We start from the raw sequence: 16,011 nt of genomic DNA on the forward strand, positions 1-16,011 counted from the left end.
ATTAATCATTTGGTACACTGCACTTATTGTGCACATACATGTTTTTACATTGTACTAATATTTTTTTAAAATACATACATGTAATTACATCTGTAATTAATTTCTGTAATTACATTTATAATTACACTGTTGACTCATCCCTTACACCGACCTTAACCCACCCTTAAACCTACCCATACCACCAAACCTGTCCCTAACCTTACCCGTATCCCACCTCAATAGCAGTAAAAGTGTTTTGCAATACAATATGAACACAATAGGTACATTGTACTTATTTTTTGATGTAAGTACATAGTAGTTAAGGCCACCTAATATAAAGTGTGACCATAAAAAGTATTGAAATGAGAGTAAATCAACTCAGAAAGTGTGTCAGATTGATTCAAATTGACTGATACTCTGAATAAAAACAAATATGGTTTATTGTAAAACTACTTTTATATTAGCTGTACAACGGAAATGAACAGGATGAGCATCTATGAATATACTTGCACTGTGTGTGTGCGCATGTTTACGTGTTTGTTTTGCTTGTGTAAAGGCAGATGACAGCAAGACAGTGGGTTTGTTTAGCCTCATAAAACTTAAAACAACCTTAACAGAAAGAAAGAGAAGAGATGTTCAGATACTAGTACTAGATGTTCTGCATTGAATTAGCTGTAAATACAGAGAGAAACAACAACCCAGCTAACAGGAAGCATTCTCACAACTTTAGTAAACATTTTGACAAGATTCTCTCAAAGTAATGAACAGACATTCTTCCAGTAACATTTGTTCAAAGACATTCTGGTCTTTAAGAAGTTTCTGTTTCTCAAAATGTTCAATTTCATGACAAGTCTGTGAATGTGAGACTTTTGCTTCCTCTCTCGTTTAATTTCTCTATAGGTCAGAATGAGGATGTTGTGGCCAATTGCCTTCTCATCTAGTCTGAGAGCTACCCTTTTCTCCTCCCATGATCAGACCGTGAGTAAATATTACCTTTGAGTCTAACAGCAAACAATCTGTCAAGATCAAAACAAGAGAGAGGAACTATGAGACAGATCTTTTCGGATTGAGCCCACATATAAAAAAGAAAACATGTAATTTCTTGTTGTTGAAAAGTGTTTTTTACAACCATTCGACAGGTCAGTTTGTATTTCCAGGCTGTATTTCCTAATTCTGTCTCTTTCATTTTTCTCTGTAGGTCAGAATGAGGACAGCAGGAACATATAAGATCATGAAATGAAGCTTCAGTTGCATGTAAGTCTGTGTATATTTATTTACTCATGTAATTCACTGCTGTACATTTCATCAGTTGGATCAAATGTCACATCAGATGCAAAGATATCTGTAACAACCTGCTGAAAGGACCAACTTATGTTTATTACTACATATCAAATAAAATATTTAATGAAACTAGCTCAGTACTTTGTGGTCTAACCATTGAAATGAAAAATAAAACTTTTGTTATGTATTTATTGATTAATTAAAATCCAGACATTACAGACAGATGATTTGGAGATAGTAGGTTCAGAGTAAGATCAGAATTATGTTCAATATTAATAATGGTGAAAATTCAGTGCATGGTAATGACAGTGTAGGCATGATATGGGCTTGATTTATGGGTCCTACATGGATTTGTCCATTGGGTTTCATGTTGGCTTTATCTGAATTAGCCCCATTGGGTTGTGACCATGAGGATCAGGTAAGTTTGATGAATTCTGAATGAAATGCTATTTGGACAGACAAATAGCAACAAAGATCCAACGTAGTTTGCTGCCCTTATTTGTGTTTGGCCTGCTGTGTTTTGAGCCTGTCCTCCAACAAAAAATGACCCTGTAGGTCGTTTGTGCAAGCGCCGTATTACGATCTATATTTATATTTTAAAGTTAAGCGCCATAATGACAGTGATGACAGTGTCGTGTTGCGTCTGTCGTCATGAAATGACGTATAACTGTCATTACCAATCAAAATGCATGTTTATTTAAATGCAATGTGTGGACTTTTTACACCGATCTCACAGTAATTTGTACATATATTACTAGGTGGCTAATTACTTTTATTTAGTCATTAGCAATTAGCATTAGCATTCTGTATTACTGTCTTTTGTGTTTCAGTGCAGGCACAGTTAGTTTTATTTCATTTTAGTTTGATTTTGCTAGTCTTACAGTTCATTTAAGGTTTTACCAGAAGGATAAGATGGAAATGTAACGTCTGTTTAGGATCAGTGATGGCTGATTACACTTTGTTTTAAAAAACCCTTTTAGCCTTTTGACATTTGCATATAAATTACAGACCTGGCCTCAGCGTTTACATTTATATGGGTACTAAATTGCACATGGTCTTTATCACTATCAAAAGGATGCTAAAACAGGTCGCCTCTGGGGTGTCTCCATCAAGCTTCAAACACATTCATGCCAGGCACCAGAGCAGTTGTCTGTCTCCACAAATTCCAATACCGTCACACACACACCTAAAGACATTTTCCTATTTAGGCCATAGTAAACAGTTATAAATGTATCTGCTATATGCATGTGTTGTATGTATATCCCCCTATTATATTAACTTAGTTAAAACCCTTTACTTGTATTAGTTAGACGTTAAATGCCTATATTCAAGTGTATGAGTGTATCTCTGCTTTAATATCGTCTGGAGGTTACCTTCTTGGTATCAAAATGATCTTCTCTTTATTTCTCACACAATAATGTACACTATGTGATCGTGAAATGCATCGAACAATTCTTACTATGTTTTTAATTAAAAGCTGCACTAGCGGTCCAGATCAGAAATAAAATGTGAATGGGCCATAAACGGAGACAAAGGATGTCTCTCCCGCTCAAAATGCATGCCTCTGATTGGCCACTCCACCCACAAAATGGGTGTGGCAATGAACTATTAAAAGTTCGAGCAGACTAATCATCGCTCAAAAACTCTTCTTCTTGAGACAAACACACTCCAAAACTCGCCTCTTGAGTTTAACCTTCTGGCAGTGTTTACCTTCAAGTAACTTTGTGGATTTGCTGTGGACTTCTCCAACTCATTCCTAAAGAAATCATCGAGAACCTCGTCTACCGCATCGAGACTCTTATTCAGCAACAAACCAATGCAAGTAACCATTTACAACTAATTAGATGCGTGTTTAAGTTTGAACCCCTTTTAAGGTGAATTGTGTCTCTGATGATTCTCATTTTAGGTTGTGGTTAACTGATGTGAAATACTGCCATTCTTTGCTCTTCTCTCTCTTTTCCTTACTTTCCTTCATTCTATATATATATGTTTTGCTTAGTTTGTTTGTATGTTAGTTATAGTTTCATTTATTAAATCCCTTATATTCACAATTGATTGTCTCTGTGTTCCGCTCACAATTCAAAGTCACTGAATGTTGCTCCTTGCTACATGCTAAACTACTGCTAGCACTGTATAAGTAGGAAGGCTATTGTCCCTTGGCCAGGAAAGTAATCTTCGTAGAATTGATAAATAATTATATTGTCTGCTCGGTGGACGGACAGATCAAATAATTGTAATATCGATTCTGCTACAGTTAATTCTAAGAGCTAATCTAAATATTTATTATTAATTATAACCAGTTATAATTAATTATAAATAATTCCCTTTTTAAGCTAATTTGCTACAGAAATAAACAATATAAACTTCTTAAATTCAATTATTATTACTTAGTAGTCTATGCACATCTGACCATACTTCACATTGACCATACTGTGCAAAACGCCGAATAAGGAACATGTTTTTGCTGTTGCTAAAGTAAATGAGTTTACCAATATGTTGTTGTCTCGACCACAAATGTTCTTTCTCATCTTGCATTTACCAGTATTAAATTGATTTTGTATTGTTTATGTAACATTTCATGTTTATGTTCAAATTTGCACACTATAAATCTAACACACCCATTAGTAAATGGGTTATCCATATAAATATATCTGGGATTGTTGAAAACTCACATGCTGTTTCGTCACACTGGCACTGGCAGGTGGTGTTGGTTGAGCCCCACCTCTCAACATTGCTCCTAGGGAAGTTTCATAAGAGTATAGTTCGTGGAACTGAATGTTATTTTAACTACATAAATTATTGAACACAGCAAGCCATCTGTACACTGAAAACAACTCTTAAAGTCCGCATGAAATCAAAATTGACTTTATTTACTTTACTAGCGCACATTGCTAGTCTTGATGTTAACAATTAATCGGTGCAAATTAATCCGCTGAAAAAATATTACTAGGTGGCTAATTACTTTTATTTAGTCATTAGCAATTAGCATTAGCATTCTGTATTACTGTCTTTTGTGTTTCAGTGCAGGCACAGTTAGTTTTATTTCATTTTAGTTTGATTTTGCTAGTCTTACAGTTCATTTAAGGTTTTACCAGAAGGATAAGATGGAAATGTAACGTCTGTTTAGGATCAGTGATGGCTGATTACACTTTGTTTTAAAAAACCCTTTTAGCCTTTTGACATTTGCATATAAATTACAGACCTGGCCTCAGCGTTTACATTTATATGGGTACTAAATTGCACATGGTCTTTATCACTATCAAAAGGATGCTAAAACAGGTCGCCTCTGGGGTGTCTCCATCAAGCTTCAAACACATTCATGCCAGGCACCAGAGCAGTTGTCTGTCTCCACAAATTCCAATACACGTCACACACACACCTAAAGACATTTTCCCTATTTAGGCCATAGTAAACAGTTATAAATGTATCTGCTATATGCATGTGTTGTATGTATATCCCCCTATTATATTAACTTAGTTAAAACCCTTTACTTGTATTAGTTAGACGTTAAATGCCTATATTCAAGTGTATGAGTGTATCTCTGCTTTAATATCGTCTGGAGGTTACCTTCTTGGTATCAAAATGATCTTCTCTTTATTTCTCACACAATAATGTACACTATGTGATCGTGAAATGCATCGAACAATTCTTACTATGTTTTTAATTAAAAGCTGCACTAGCGGTCCAGATCAGAAATAAAATGTGAATGGGCCATAAACGGAGACAAAGGATGTCTCTCCCGCTCAAAATGCATGCCTCTGATTGGCCACTCCACCCACAAAATGGGTGTGGCAATGAACTATTAAAAGTTCCGAACGCAGACTAATCATCGCTCAAAAACTCTTCTTCTTGAGACAAACACACTCCAAAACTCGCCTCTTGAGTTTAACCTTCTGGCAGTGTTTACCTTCAAGTAACTTTGTGGATTTGCTGTGGACTTCTCCAACTCATTCCTAAAGAAATCATCGAGAACCTCGTCTACCGCATCGAGACTCTTATTCAGCAACAAACCAATGCAAGTAACCATTTACAACTAATTAGATGCGTGTTTAAGTTTGAACCCCTTTTAAGGTGAATTGTGTCTCTGATGATTCTCATTTTAGGTTGTGGTTAATTGATGTGAAATACTGCCATTCTTTGCTCTTCTCTCTCTTTTCCTTACTTTCCTTCATTCTATATATATATGTTTTGCTTAGTTTGTTTGTATGTTAGTTATAGTTTCATTTATTAAATCCCTTATATTCACAATTGATTGTCTCTGTGTTCCGCTCACAATTCAAAGTCACTGAATGTTGCTCCTTGCTACATGCTAAACTACTGCTAGCACTGTATAAGTAGGAAGGCTATTGTCCCTTGGCCAGGAAAGTAATCTTCCTAGAATTGATAAATAATTATATTGTCTGCTCGGTGGACGGACAGATCAAATAATTGTAATATCGATTCTGCTACAGTTAATTCTAAGAGCTAATCTAAATATTTATTATTAATTATAACCAGTTATAATTAATTATAAATAATTCCCTTTTTAAGCTAATTTGCTACAGAAATAAACAATATAAACTTCTTAAATTCAATTATTATTACTTAGTAGTCTATGCACATCTGACCATACTTCACATTGACCATACTGTGCAAAATGTCCTCACTAGTGAAACGCCGAATAAGGAACATGTTTTTGCTGTTGCTAAAGTAAATGAGTTTACCAATATGTTGTTGTCTCGACCACAAATGTTCTTTCTCATCTTGCATTTACCAGTATTAAATTGATTTTGTATTGTTTATGTAACATTTCATGTTTATGTTCAAATTTGCACACTATAAATCTAACACACCCATTAGTAAATGGGTTATCCATATAAATATATCTGGGATTGTTGAAAACTCACATGCTGTTTCGTCACACTGGCACTGGCAGGTGGTGTTGGTTGAGCCCCACCTCTCAACATTGCTCCTAGGGAAGTTTCATAAGAGTATAGTTCGTGGAACTGAATGTTATTTTAACTACATAAATTATTGAACACAGCAAGCCATCTGTACACTGAAAACAACTCTTAAAGTCCGCATGAAATCAAAATTGACTTTATTTACTTTACTAGCGCACATTGCTAGTCTTGATGTTAACAATTAATCGGTGCAAATTAATCCGCTGAAAAAAATAGTTTGTCTTGGTAATCTTTAATCAAAACTGATCATTTACTTCCGCTCTGGAATTGCATTCCTTCTCTGATGATGTCAGTTTGACAGAATATACTTAAACACGCCCCTCCAACTGTTAGGTTGCTATGAGTGACGCCCCAGCATTGCTGAACTGAATTGTGGGTCCGTCGCGTTGCTTCACTGGCGTTGCACGCGGCAGAAGTTGAAAACTTTTCAACTTTTCAAGCGCCAACGCAGGCGTCAGCCAATCAGATCGCCTTATGCAAATATCCTAGCGCAGACGCTAGCCAATCCCATTCATGCAACACCAGAAAAGTAATGTGATTGGCTGTTGTCACTCTGACGGTCGCGTCAGCACCAAGCTTCAGACACGCCCTCCGTCAAGCGTTGACGCTGACGCCCCGTGTGACTGGGGCGTGAGAGAAAGAGAGGAGGAGCGCTAAAATAAAACCACACCCTCTATTCAATATTCTGTTTCTGCTGGAAATACGTCACTACACTGAAATAAAGTCGGCAGCCATTTCCGTTTCACACGGACTTTAATCTATAAATAGCTCGAGGCGTATCGGAATACAATAGCAAAGACCACAAAGGTAGGCTAATGTAAATAATGATGTTATCAACGTTACCAAGTTCATGAAACAGAAGCTTATTTTTATTACAAAATTATATACCCAGGAAAGTTATTTTTACACAGAAGACAAAAACTTTAATCTAAAACTATCCAAGTATATTATATTATAATATATTAAGACGTTAAGGCTATGTTTAATCAAACATGAACTTTACTATAAACAAAAAGGCTATGGCCAACGTTAGCTCGCAACATAGCCTAGTTTTGTTTACATTATTTTTCTTAACATACCTTTAACTTGCTGTTTTTTCTCTTCCTCAGTTTTCTTCTTCTTTTTCTTTCCTCTGCATCAGAAGGATACGTCCTCTGCCTCTTCAATCAACTTAAATTATTACAGTCACAGTCTGACTAGTCTGTGCTTGCATCCTGCAGAACCATTAGCATATATATATATATTTTTGTTATTTTTAAAAATAATTATTTGTATAAATATTAATATACTTATAAATATTAATAATTATTTATATATATATATATATATATATACACAAAAAATACACACACACACACACACACATACACACATTATAAATAAATATAATAAATAAATACATTAATAAAGCTGTCATTTCATTTCATGTATTCTCGAGGGCCTCCTGGTGGCCACGGGTACCCTAACCAGCCCCCTAGTCTGCTTAAACCTTGGGCCGGCTGCAAGCCTGTAACTCTAACCCAAGCCTAACCTAAGTAAAACCAAGCTTGAAATCTGATTGGTCGATAGAAATGTTGATCCAGAACCAACAAGGATGTTGACTGAGGGAATTATGTCAATATACATACGTCAAATATGAAGTAGTTTGCCATGTTTTCCAGTAAAAGTCCCTAAAAGAATAAGACGTATTATAGAGAATATATATATAAGTCATTAGCAAACAAAATTGTTCTTGTTTTAAACATAAACAACAAAATACAGTGAGGTTTATGCTCTAAACTACAACAATATAGCCTAAAGAAATACAGTGAATTTACTGTCATAGCAATCTTTCTACTGCTCTATTATAAAGAGCATCTTTTTGAGTTTGTATTGTGTCTCATTGTTGTGTGGTGCCATCTACTGGATAAAAAAAAACAACAACAACTAAATCAAATATTTGCAATACTATACAGTGACATTGCACACTGTAAGTGGTAATTTAGATTCACTTTGTCCTTAGTTTCCCACAATTCAGTCGAACTTAAATGTATAAAGCACAATGAAAAAAAAAAAAACGTCCCTACAAGACCAGGGTTTATGCAGCTGCTGATGAAAGTGGCAGTGCTGGTAAAGATCTGTAAAGATGACTACTTTTGGTCTAGTCTGGGAGGATGATGCAGTTGCTGAACTTTTTTAGTGATACTTTATTCCGAGCTATGACGAATGACCTGCAGAGAGCAGCAGAGAAGCTCTAAAGCATTCAGAAAAGACTTGGGCAAATCAGAAAGTCTTTCTTTACAGAGACCATACCAGTACAATAAAAGTAAGGGGTAACAGAGGAGATGTATTAGTTCATAATGAAATTACCAGATCCACTAGTGTTAATATTGTACACTCTTACAGCAAATAACTTACAATAGAATTCACTTTCAGACAGTGGCATCGTCTGTTAAATCAGTTATGAGAAGACGGACCCCATCTCAATCTTTGCGGGGGTCCTTGCAGCAGAACCAACCCCCCACGCACACCCATGTTGGTATTTGTGGTTTATGGGGACTCTCCATAGGCGTAATGGTTTTTATACCGCACAAACTGTATATGTAATTGCCCTACACCAACCCTACACCTAAACCTACACATAAACCTACCCCTTACAGGAAACTTTGTGCATTTTTAGATTTTCAAAAAAACAACATTTAGTATGTTTTTTAAGCCTTTTGAATTATTGGACATAGGCAGTGTCCTCATAAACCACCTTCAAATTGTAATACCTCTGTCATACCCATGTCATTAAACAAATTTGTGTCCCCGTAAACCACAAATATTACCCCAAAAAAAAAAATTAGACAACAATCTGTAAATACTTGATTTTTTTTCTGAAATATCTTAATAACCTTCATTGCTCAAAATTTGAAGGAATATTAGCTGTAGTTATACTGTCCTACTAACAAGTTTGACAAAATATAAAGGCATTTCAACAAAAACCCTTATTTTGTGGAAAACACTGATCAAAATTAGAGAACAGCAGTCACTGTAGCAGAAAGAAAATTACAACTAAAAATTTGGAGGGTTACAGCTGTCAGAAATTAGTAGGAATTGTAGAGACCCTTGCTTTGAATGACTTCAGCACATTTGCGGCCGCAGGACATCACTAGTTTCTCAGACTGTGCTGGTGTGATCTTGGTCCACTCTTCTTCCAGTCTCTTCCACAGTTCGGTGACTGTAGTGGGTTTCTTAGCCATAACTTTGTCCCCAAAGTGACTTAGATCAGGAAGGTTTAGATCAGGACTCTGCGCCAGCAATTTCGTTATTTCAATGTTCTTAGCTTCAATGAACTACTTTACCTGTTTTGCAGTGTGACTGGGGCATTGTCCGGCATGAACTTATTGGGAGATGCTTGCAGGGAATGAACTGCATGTTGCTGAAGGAGGTTCTGATAAATGTTTGCATTCATCAACTATGTAGCTGTATAAGAGGCCCAACTCCTGCAGAAAACATCTCCCAAACCATGACACTTCCTCGTCCACCTTTCACTGACTTCTTCATGCACTTCGGCTTCAGTCTTTCCTCAGTTTGAAGCCGAAAAAAATGTTTCCAATCAGACCCAAATAAACAAAACTTGCTTTCATCACTGAAGTGAACTTTGGACCAGTTCTCCTCTCTCCACACAACATGCTCCTCCTCAGCAAAAATGAGTTTAGCTTTTTGATTCTTTCTGCTGATGAGTGGCTTCATCACTGCAGTGTGCACTTTCAGGCCAACTTTTCTTAAACATGCCGAGACGGGTCCTTACCCTGCACTGCACTGAACTGAACTGGCAAGCAGTTCCAGCTGCAGTGTTGAACCGATTCCCCTTTGAAAGTCCCTGCATTATCCTGTCTTCTCAAGGATTTGTCTTACGTGGACAGCCAGCCTTTCTGGGGGACTTGAATGAATTAGTGTCATTGTAAACCTGCAATTTTCGAGAAATCAGTGATTTGGAATGACCAACTTATCTTGCAGTGGCTGAAAGTGTCATCCCTTTGGCCTTCATCTGGACAACCTCCTGTCACAGGGTCTCAGTCACTTTGGAACGGATCACAATCTTGCAATCTCAGTGAAAATCTCAGGAATGCTGCCAGTTAAATAGGGTTCATCATTTAATTATGGAAATTAGCACCAGGTGCCAGATTAACAGCAATAACTGGGAGGTACCTGTATCTGTAAATGTTCTCTAATTTTGATCTTGAGTTATTTTTCAAATATCTCATTTATTTATTTATTTTTTATACTGTGCTTCAAAATATATATAACTCATGAAATATGCTTAAATGACAATGTCCTATAAAATCTTGGTTGTGCCGATTGCAACATCACAGACACAGACCATAATAGGCCAACTTCATTGTTGTGTTTAAATCACGGCTTCAGACACTGATCACGCTGAGCTTTCCCAAAAGTGTTCCCATTCGAAGGGGAACTTACTTTCAGACATTCCTGACAGTCACTCCCCCTCAAAATGAGCCAAAATACTGGCATATATGATCCTATGATCTTTATTTTATTTTTTATTTTTTTTGCCAACTCATTCAGTGCCTCAGTTTTTCACTGAACTGAACTGAGCACTCATATTAAAGTTTTTATGGTTTCTCATTGTGTATGTGAAAAGGTGAGCTGATCAAGACAAGTTTATTCACTTTATATGCTTTAGACATGTAAAACATCCATGTTTCATATCATATTTGGTGCTTTAATAGTATTGTGCATATGTTACATTTTTGTGTGAATATGTAAACAAAAAACTGGTGAATCAATTATTTTAAACAGAAGCTAATTGTCCAAAAGAACCAATTTGCAGAAAATAATCAGATTTCCCCATTGTCTTCAGTTATGGATTACAGGTAATACTGGTCTAAATAATGTTCAGTTTCTTGCACAGACTGATTGTTTCGCTTCATAAGAGAGCCACATCAGGAGCCACGAGTATTCATTTTGCTTTCCTTTATATGCTTTTTTCTTCCTGACAAACAGTTTTGCATTTTATGAATCGCCAAACCAATCAACATAAATGTAGAAAGCTAAATGTGAGATGTAAGAAACTAGTAATAAACATAGGGATATTTGTACAAACATTACATTTTATAAAGAACAGGTGTGGATTAAACAACAAGGAACCATTGCAACGGAGTTTTAAAATTTACTCAAATTATAATTTAAAAAAAGTTGTTATACTGAAATATTGCATAAATATTAAACAACTGTTAGTTTTGATCCTCAGATCAGGATTTGATTGGTCAGCAACACTGGGACATTTCCAACCTGGTCTCATGATGAAAACATACCTTCGGGAACTTTTTCAAAATACGAACCGGCATGTTTGTTTCGTGACATATTCGATGTGATATGTCCACTGAGCGGCGCTAAAAGAGTGTTCGGTCTTTTTACCTATGGTGTTTACCTTATTTGTGCAAAATCATTTATTTTATTTCAATAATTTATTTCATTTCAAGATTAACCCTAGATTCGTGTGAAATGACTATAGCAATAAAAGCTTCAGCATGAGTTGTGAATGTGGTTTACATACATTAACACTTGGCAAGTGCTAATTGGGCATTGTGTGGGTCTAGTAAACAAACAAAGTCGACATACTTTCCATTTGAGGTTAAGACAACTGTGAGAACTTCATAAACATAAAGGTGTTGCAAAAACACTGCACTTGTTTCACAGTTTAACCTCCACTCTAGACAAAGGTGAGAGTCATTGGTTGTCAAGTGCCAAACCCAGTGGAGCACTGGTTTTGGTTTAACACTTCACATGAGTTTAGTTATAAAAAATAACACTGCACAGTGTTATATTTTTTACTGAACAAATTGCATAGTATGCATAACCAGCTAAACAGCTTTGTTGTAGAATATTAAGTAAATGACATACTCAAAAACATACACAAAGATATATATTTAGCATAATGAAGCAACTATTATAACCATTAATATTACATACCAATGAAGCAACTTCATAATAAATAGATTTCAACTAAAAGGCTGAACCGTGTCCTCAAGGGTGATTTATATATATATATATATATATATATAAATATCAGGTTGGGCCAAGTTGTCACGTGTTTTCTCAGAATAAAACACATTAAAAAAACAACAACAACAAAAAAAAAAAAAAAAAAAAAAACAAGCAGATGGACTCGTCACACTTACAATTTGTTAAAACACAAAGGCAAAAAAAAAAAAAAAAAGCCCAGAGAGCAGAGAAAGTAGGTTGACAAGCCACAACATTTCACGCTAACAGACTTTACCATCTTATGATCATTTAACTGATTCTGTTTACTTTTTAAAATACAGTTTAATTTATACAGGTATTAATTAAACAATTTTGACAAAAAAAAAAAAAACACAGTCCTGCGTAAAATGAACCTCTTCTCAGTCCTACAGCATTGAAAACTCAACCGATCAGTCTTCACAATAATAATGAATATTGCGCACACTCTCCATCCACTCTCATACACATATTTGCATCTACAACCACTCACAAAAGTTTCCACCAGATACGGCTTAAGACAGCTACTTCAAAGACAAGCAGACCAACTAGCAAATATAAAAGTTCTTAAACACATTTCATCTGAAGCAGGGGTTTTTGATGCCACCAACCAGCAAATATAACAACTCTATTGCAAGACTCACTAAATACAAAGACAGGTACATCTTTTTCTGTATAAAACATTCACACAATAATAATACAGTGAAAGAATACTTAATAGAACTTAATATTTTCCAGGTAATATTCTCTACACATTATTAGAGTATACTTTCAGATATACACATAGAGAGAAATATAAAACTATAACTGTCAATTCAATTAAATAAATGTGATCTCATGACTTCCAACCAGTCTTTAGAAAGCAGAATGAAACATTAATGATATGAAATATAGTTGAGTATAAATTATTTTAAGTTTCCTCAGATTCAGTCTCAGCATTTCAGAGTTGAACATCACGAAAAAGTGAAGACAATAAAAAATAAAATCAGTCATACTCATGTGTTCATGGCTTCGGCAGGTTTAGAGCAGCATAGGTGCTGTTGATTTGGCTCGACCGAATATTTCTACGCAGCTTGGAAAAGTCCACCGTGGCGTACTGAAAGAGCAATATTAGCATGAACCAAAAAATAAACCAAAATGAATCATTATAGAAAGCTATTGTACATACCAGCAAGAATCTTCAATAATTATCAAGACAGAAATGAATTTTAGTTATGATGGTTTCACATATTCTTACATGTAATTGGTCGTGATGTGGTTCCATAACGTGCATCTGTTGTAGATCAGTGTTAATTTGTTCTGATTGTTCTGCAGACCTTCTGTTTCCAACAACAAAAAAAAAAAAAAAAAAAAAAACAAGCAGATGGACTCGTCACACTTACAATTTGTTAAAACACAAAGGCAAAAAAAAAAAAAAAAAGCCCAGAGAGCAGAGAAAGTAGGTTGACAAGCCACAACATTTCACGCTAACAGACTTTACCATCTTATGATCATTTAACTGACTCTGTTTACTTTTTAAAATACAGTTTAATTTATACAGGTATTAATTAAACAATTTTGACAAAAAAAAAAAAAAACACAGTCCTGCGTAAAATGAACCTCTTCTCAGTCCTACAGCATTGAAAACTCAACCGATCAGTCTTCACAATAATAATTAATATTGCGCACACTCTCCATCCACTCTCATACACATATTTGCATCTACAACCACTCACAAAAGTTTCCACCAGATACGGCTTAAGACAGCTACTTCAAAGACAAGCAGACCAACTAGCAAATATAAAAGTTCTTAAACACATTTCATCTGAAGCAGGGGTTTTTGATGCCACCAACCAGCAAATATAGCGACTCACTAAATACAAAGACAGGTACATCTTTTTCTGTATAAAACATTCACACAATAATAATACAGTGAAAGAATACTTAATAGAACTTAATATTTTCCAGGTAATATTCTCTACACATTATTAGAGTATACTTTCAGATATACACATAGAGAGAAATATAAAACTATAACTGTCAATTCAATTAAATAAATGTGATCTCATGACTTCCAACCAGTCTTTAGAAAGCAGAATGAAACATTAATGATATCAAATATAGTTGAGTTTAAATTATTTTAAGTTTCCTCAGATTCAGTCTCAGCATTTCAGAGTTGAACATCACAAAAAAGTGAAGACAATAAAAAATAAAATCAGTCATACTCATGTGTTCATGGCTTCGGCAGGTTTAGAGCAGCATAGGTGCTGTTGATTTGGCTCGACCGAATATTTCTACGCAGCTTGGAAAAGTCCACCGTGGCGTACTGAAAGAGCAATATTAGCATGAACCAAAAAATAAACCAAAATGAATCATTATAGAATGCTATTGTACATACCAGCAAGAATCCTCAATAATTATCAAGACAGAAATGAATTTTAGTTATGATGGTTTCACATATTCTTACATGTAATTGGTCGTGATGTGGTTCCATAACGTGCATCTGTTGTAGATCAGTGTTAATTTGTTCTGATTGTTCTGCAGACCTTCTGTTTCCAACAACAAAAACCTTTACCAGTCCTAAAAATGGTGTTTCATATTCAATATTTATATGAATATCACATAAATGGCACAATAATAATGAAACAGTCAAAAGCCTAAATTAAGAATATTTACATATTTAATTAACTTCAGCCGACTATGGAGAAAATCATAAAATATAAATATTTTATATATAGCTGAAAATATCTCACCGACCACCACAATAACCAGAAGCCCATTCATAAGTCCAAAGATGATAGCAATAATCTGCCAATGTGTCTGATCAGTGTAATCAGTCACTGTATGATTGTGACACTCAGTTAGTTGAGTTGATTCTGTAATAAAAGTGTCCACAGTCTGTTACTGGAATAATAGTGCAAAGGCTACAGATTTGTAGCACTGACAATATTTATAATATTGATAATTCACACTGCCTGGTTAAAAAAAAAAAAAAAGTATTTGTCTTTAGGCAAATGCAGATATCAATTTTAGGATTGGATCAATATTGCAGTGATTAATATGTGTCTGGCATGTTGTGTGTTTGGCAACAATTCTTTTAACCCTAACTAGTTGGATTTCTGTCACCCTGTTTTAATGCGCATTTGAAGTATCGCATGAGAAACGAGTGATGGAAATGCCAAATTTCTAATAAAAATCCGTAAATTCGCAAAACGTTTTTACGCTCACTTGAGGTGGTTTTTGACTTGTGTGAAAAATGGTTAATGCGAATAATAGGAGATGGAAATGCATTTTGCAAATAAATTCCTCCAAGCTCATCAAAAAAGTAATGTGACTGCGCTATAAAACAGAATAACTTGACTAGCAGCGGACTGATCTCGTTCACATTATCTGAAATGTTGTTACTGTCGTTCTGAAATGCCTGAGCAAAGTCTGTCATCAAAGTATTTCTGTATAAATCTCTTACACGACTGTGTCCCCAAACAGCAGCATTCACCTCCGAAAGCAATGACAGCATTTATTGTGTTTCGTCTGCCCGCTCTGAGGCGCAAGTCATTTTTCATATATGAAAATTATTATATTCAGTAGCTTATCCTAGTTTTCTATAGGCTATTTAGTGCCAGTTTACCATGAAGTGACGATTTTGTTCTTTTTGACTCGTTGGATGGAAACAAATGTTTTATGCGATTTTCCAATTTTGCGCGCAAGTTAAATTCGCAACTTTGGATGGAAACCCGGCTACTGATGCAGTGCATAGCTTTTAACCATGTCGGAAGATGTACCAATGCACATACTCCAGAATGACAATAAAAAGATTTAT

The 16,011-nt window shown here is 35.2% G+C and overlaps 1 long non-coding RNA gene across 1 annotated transcript in view; it reads left to right on the forward strand.

Annotated features, from left to right (window-relative positions):
• Positions 1-963: 963 nt before the first annotated feature.
• LOC131530545 (uncharacterized) overlaps positions 964-16,011 on the forward strand; it is a 47,809-nt gene continuing 32,761 nt past the window's right edge. The window contains exons 1-2 of the long non-coding RNA XR_009268415.1: positions 964-1,073; positions 1,178-1,233. This is a non-coding gene — a long non-coding RNA (uncharacterized LOC131530545). The remainder of the gene's footprint in view (positions 1,074-1,177; positions 1,234-16,011) is intronic.

Source organism: Onychostoma macrolepis, chromosome 22 (assembly GCF_012432095.1).
Source record: "Onychostoma macrolepis isolate SWU-2019 chromosome 22, ASM1243209v1, whole genome shotgun sequence".
Classification (NCBI taxonomy): Eukaryota; Metazoa; Chordata; class Actinopteri; order Cypriniformes; family Cyprinidae; genus Onychostoma; species Onychostoma macrolepis.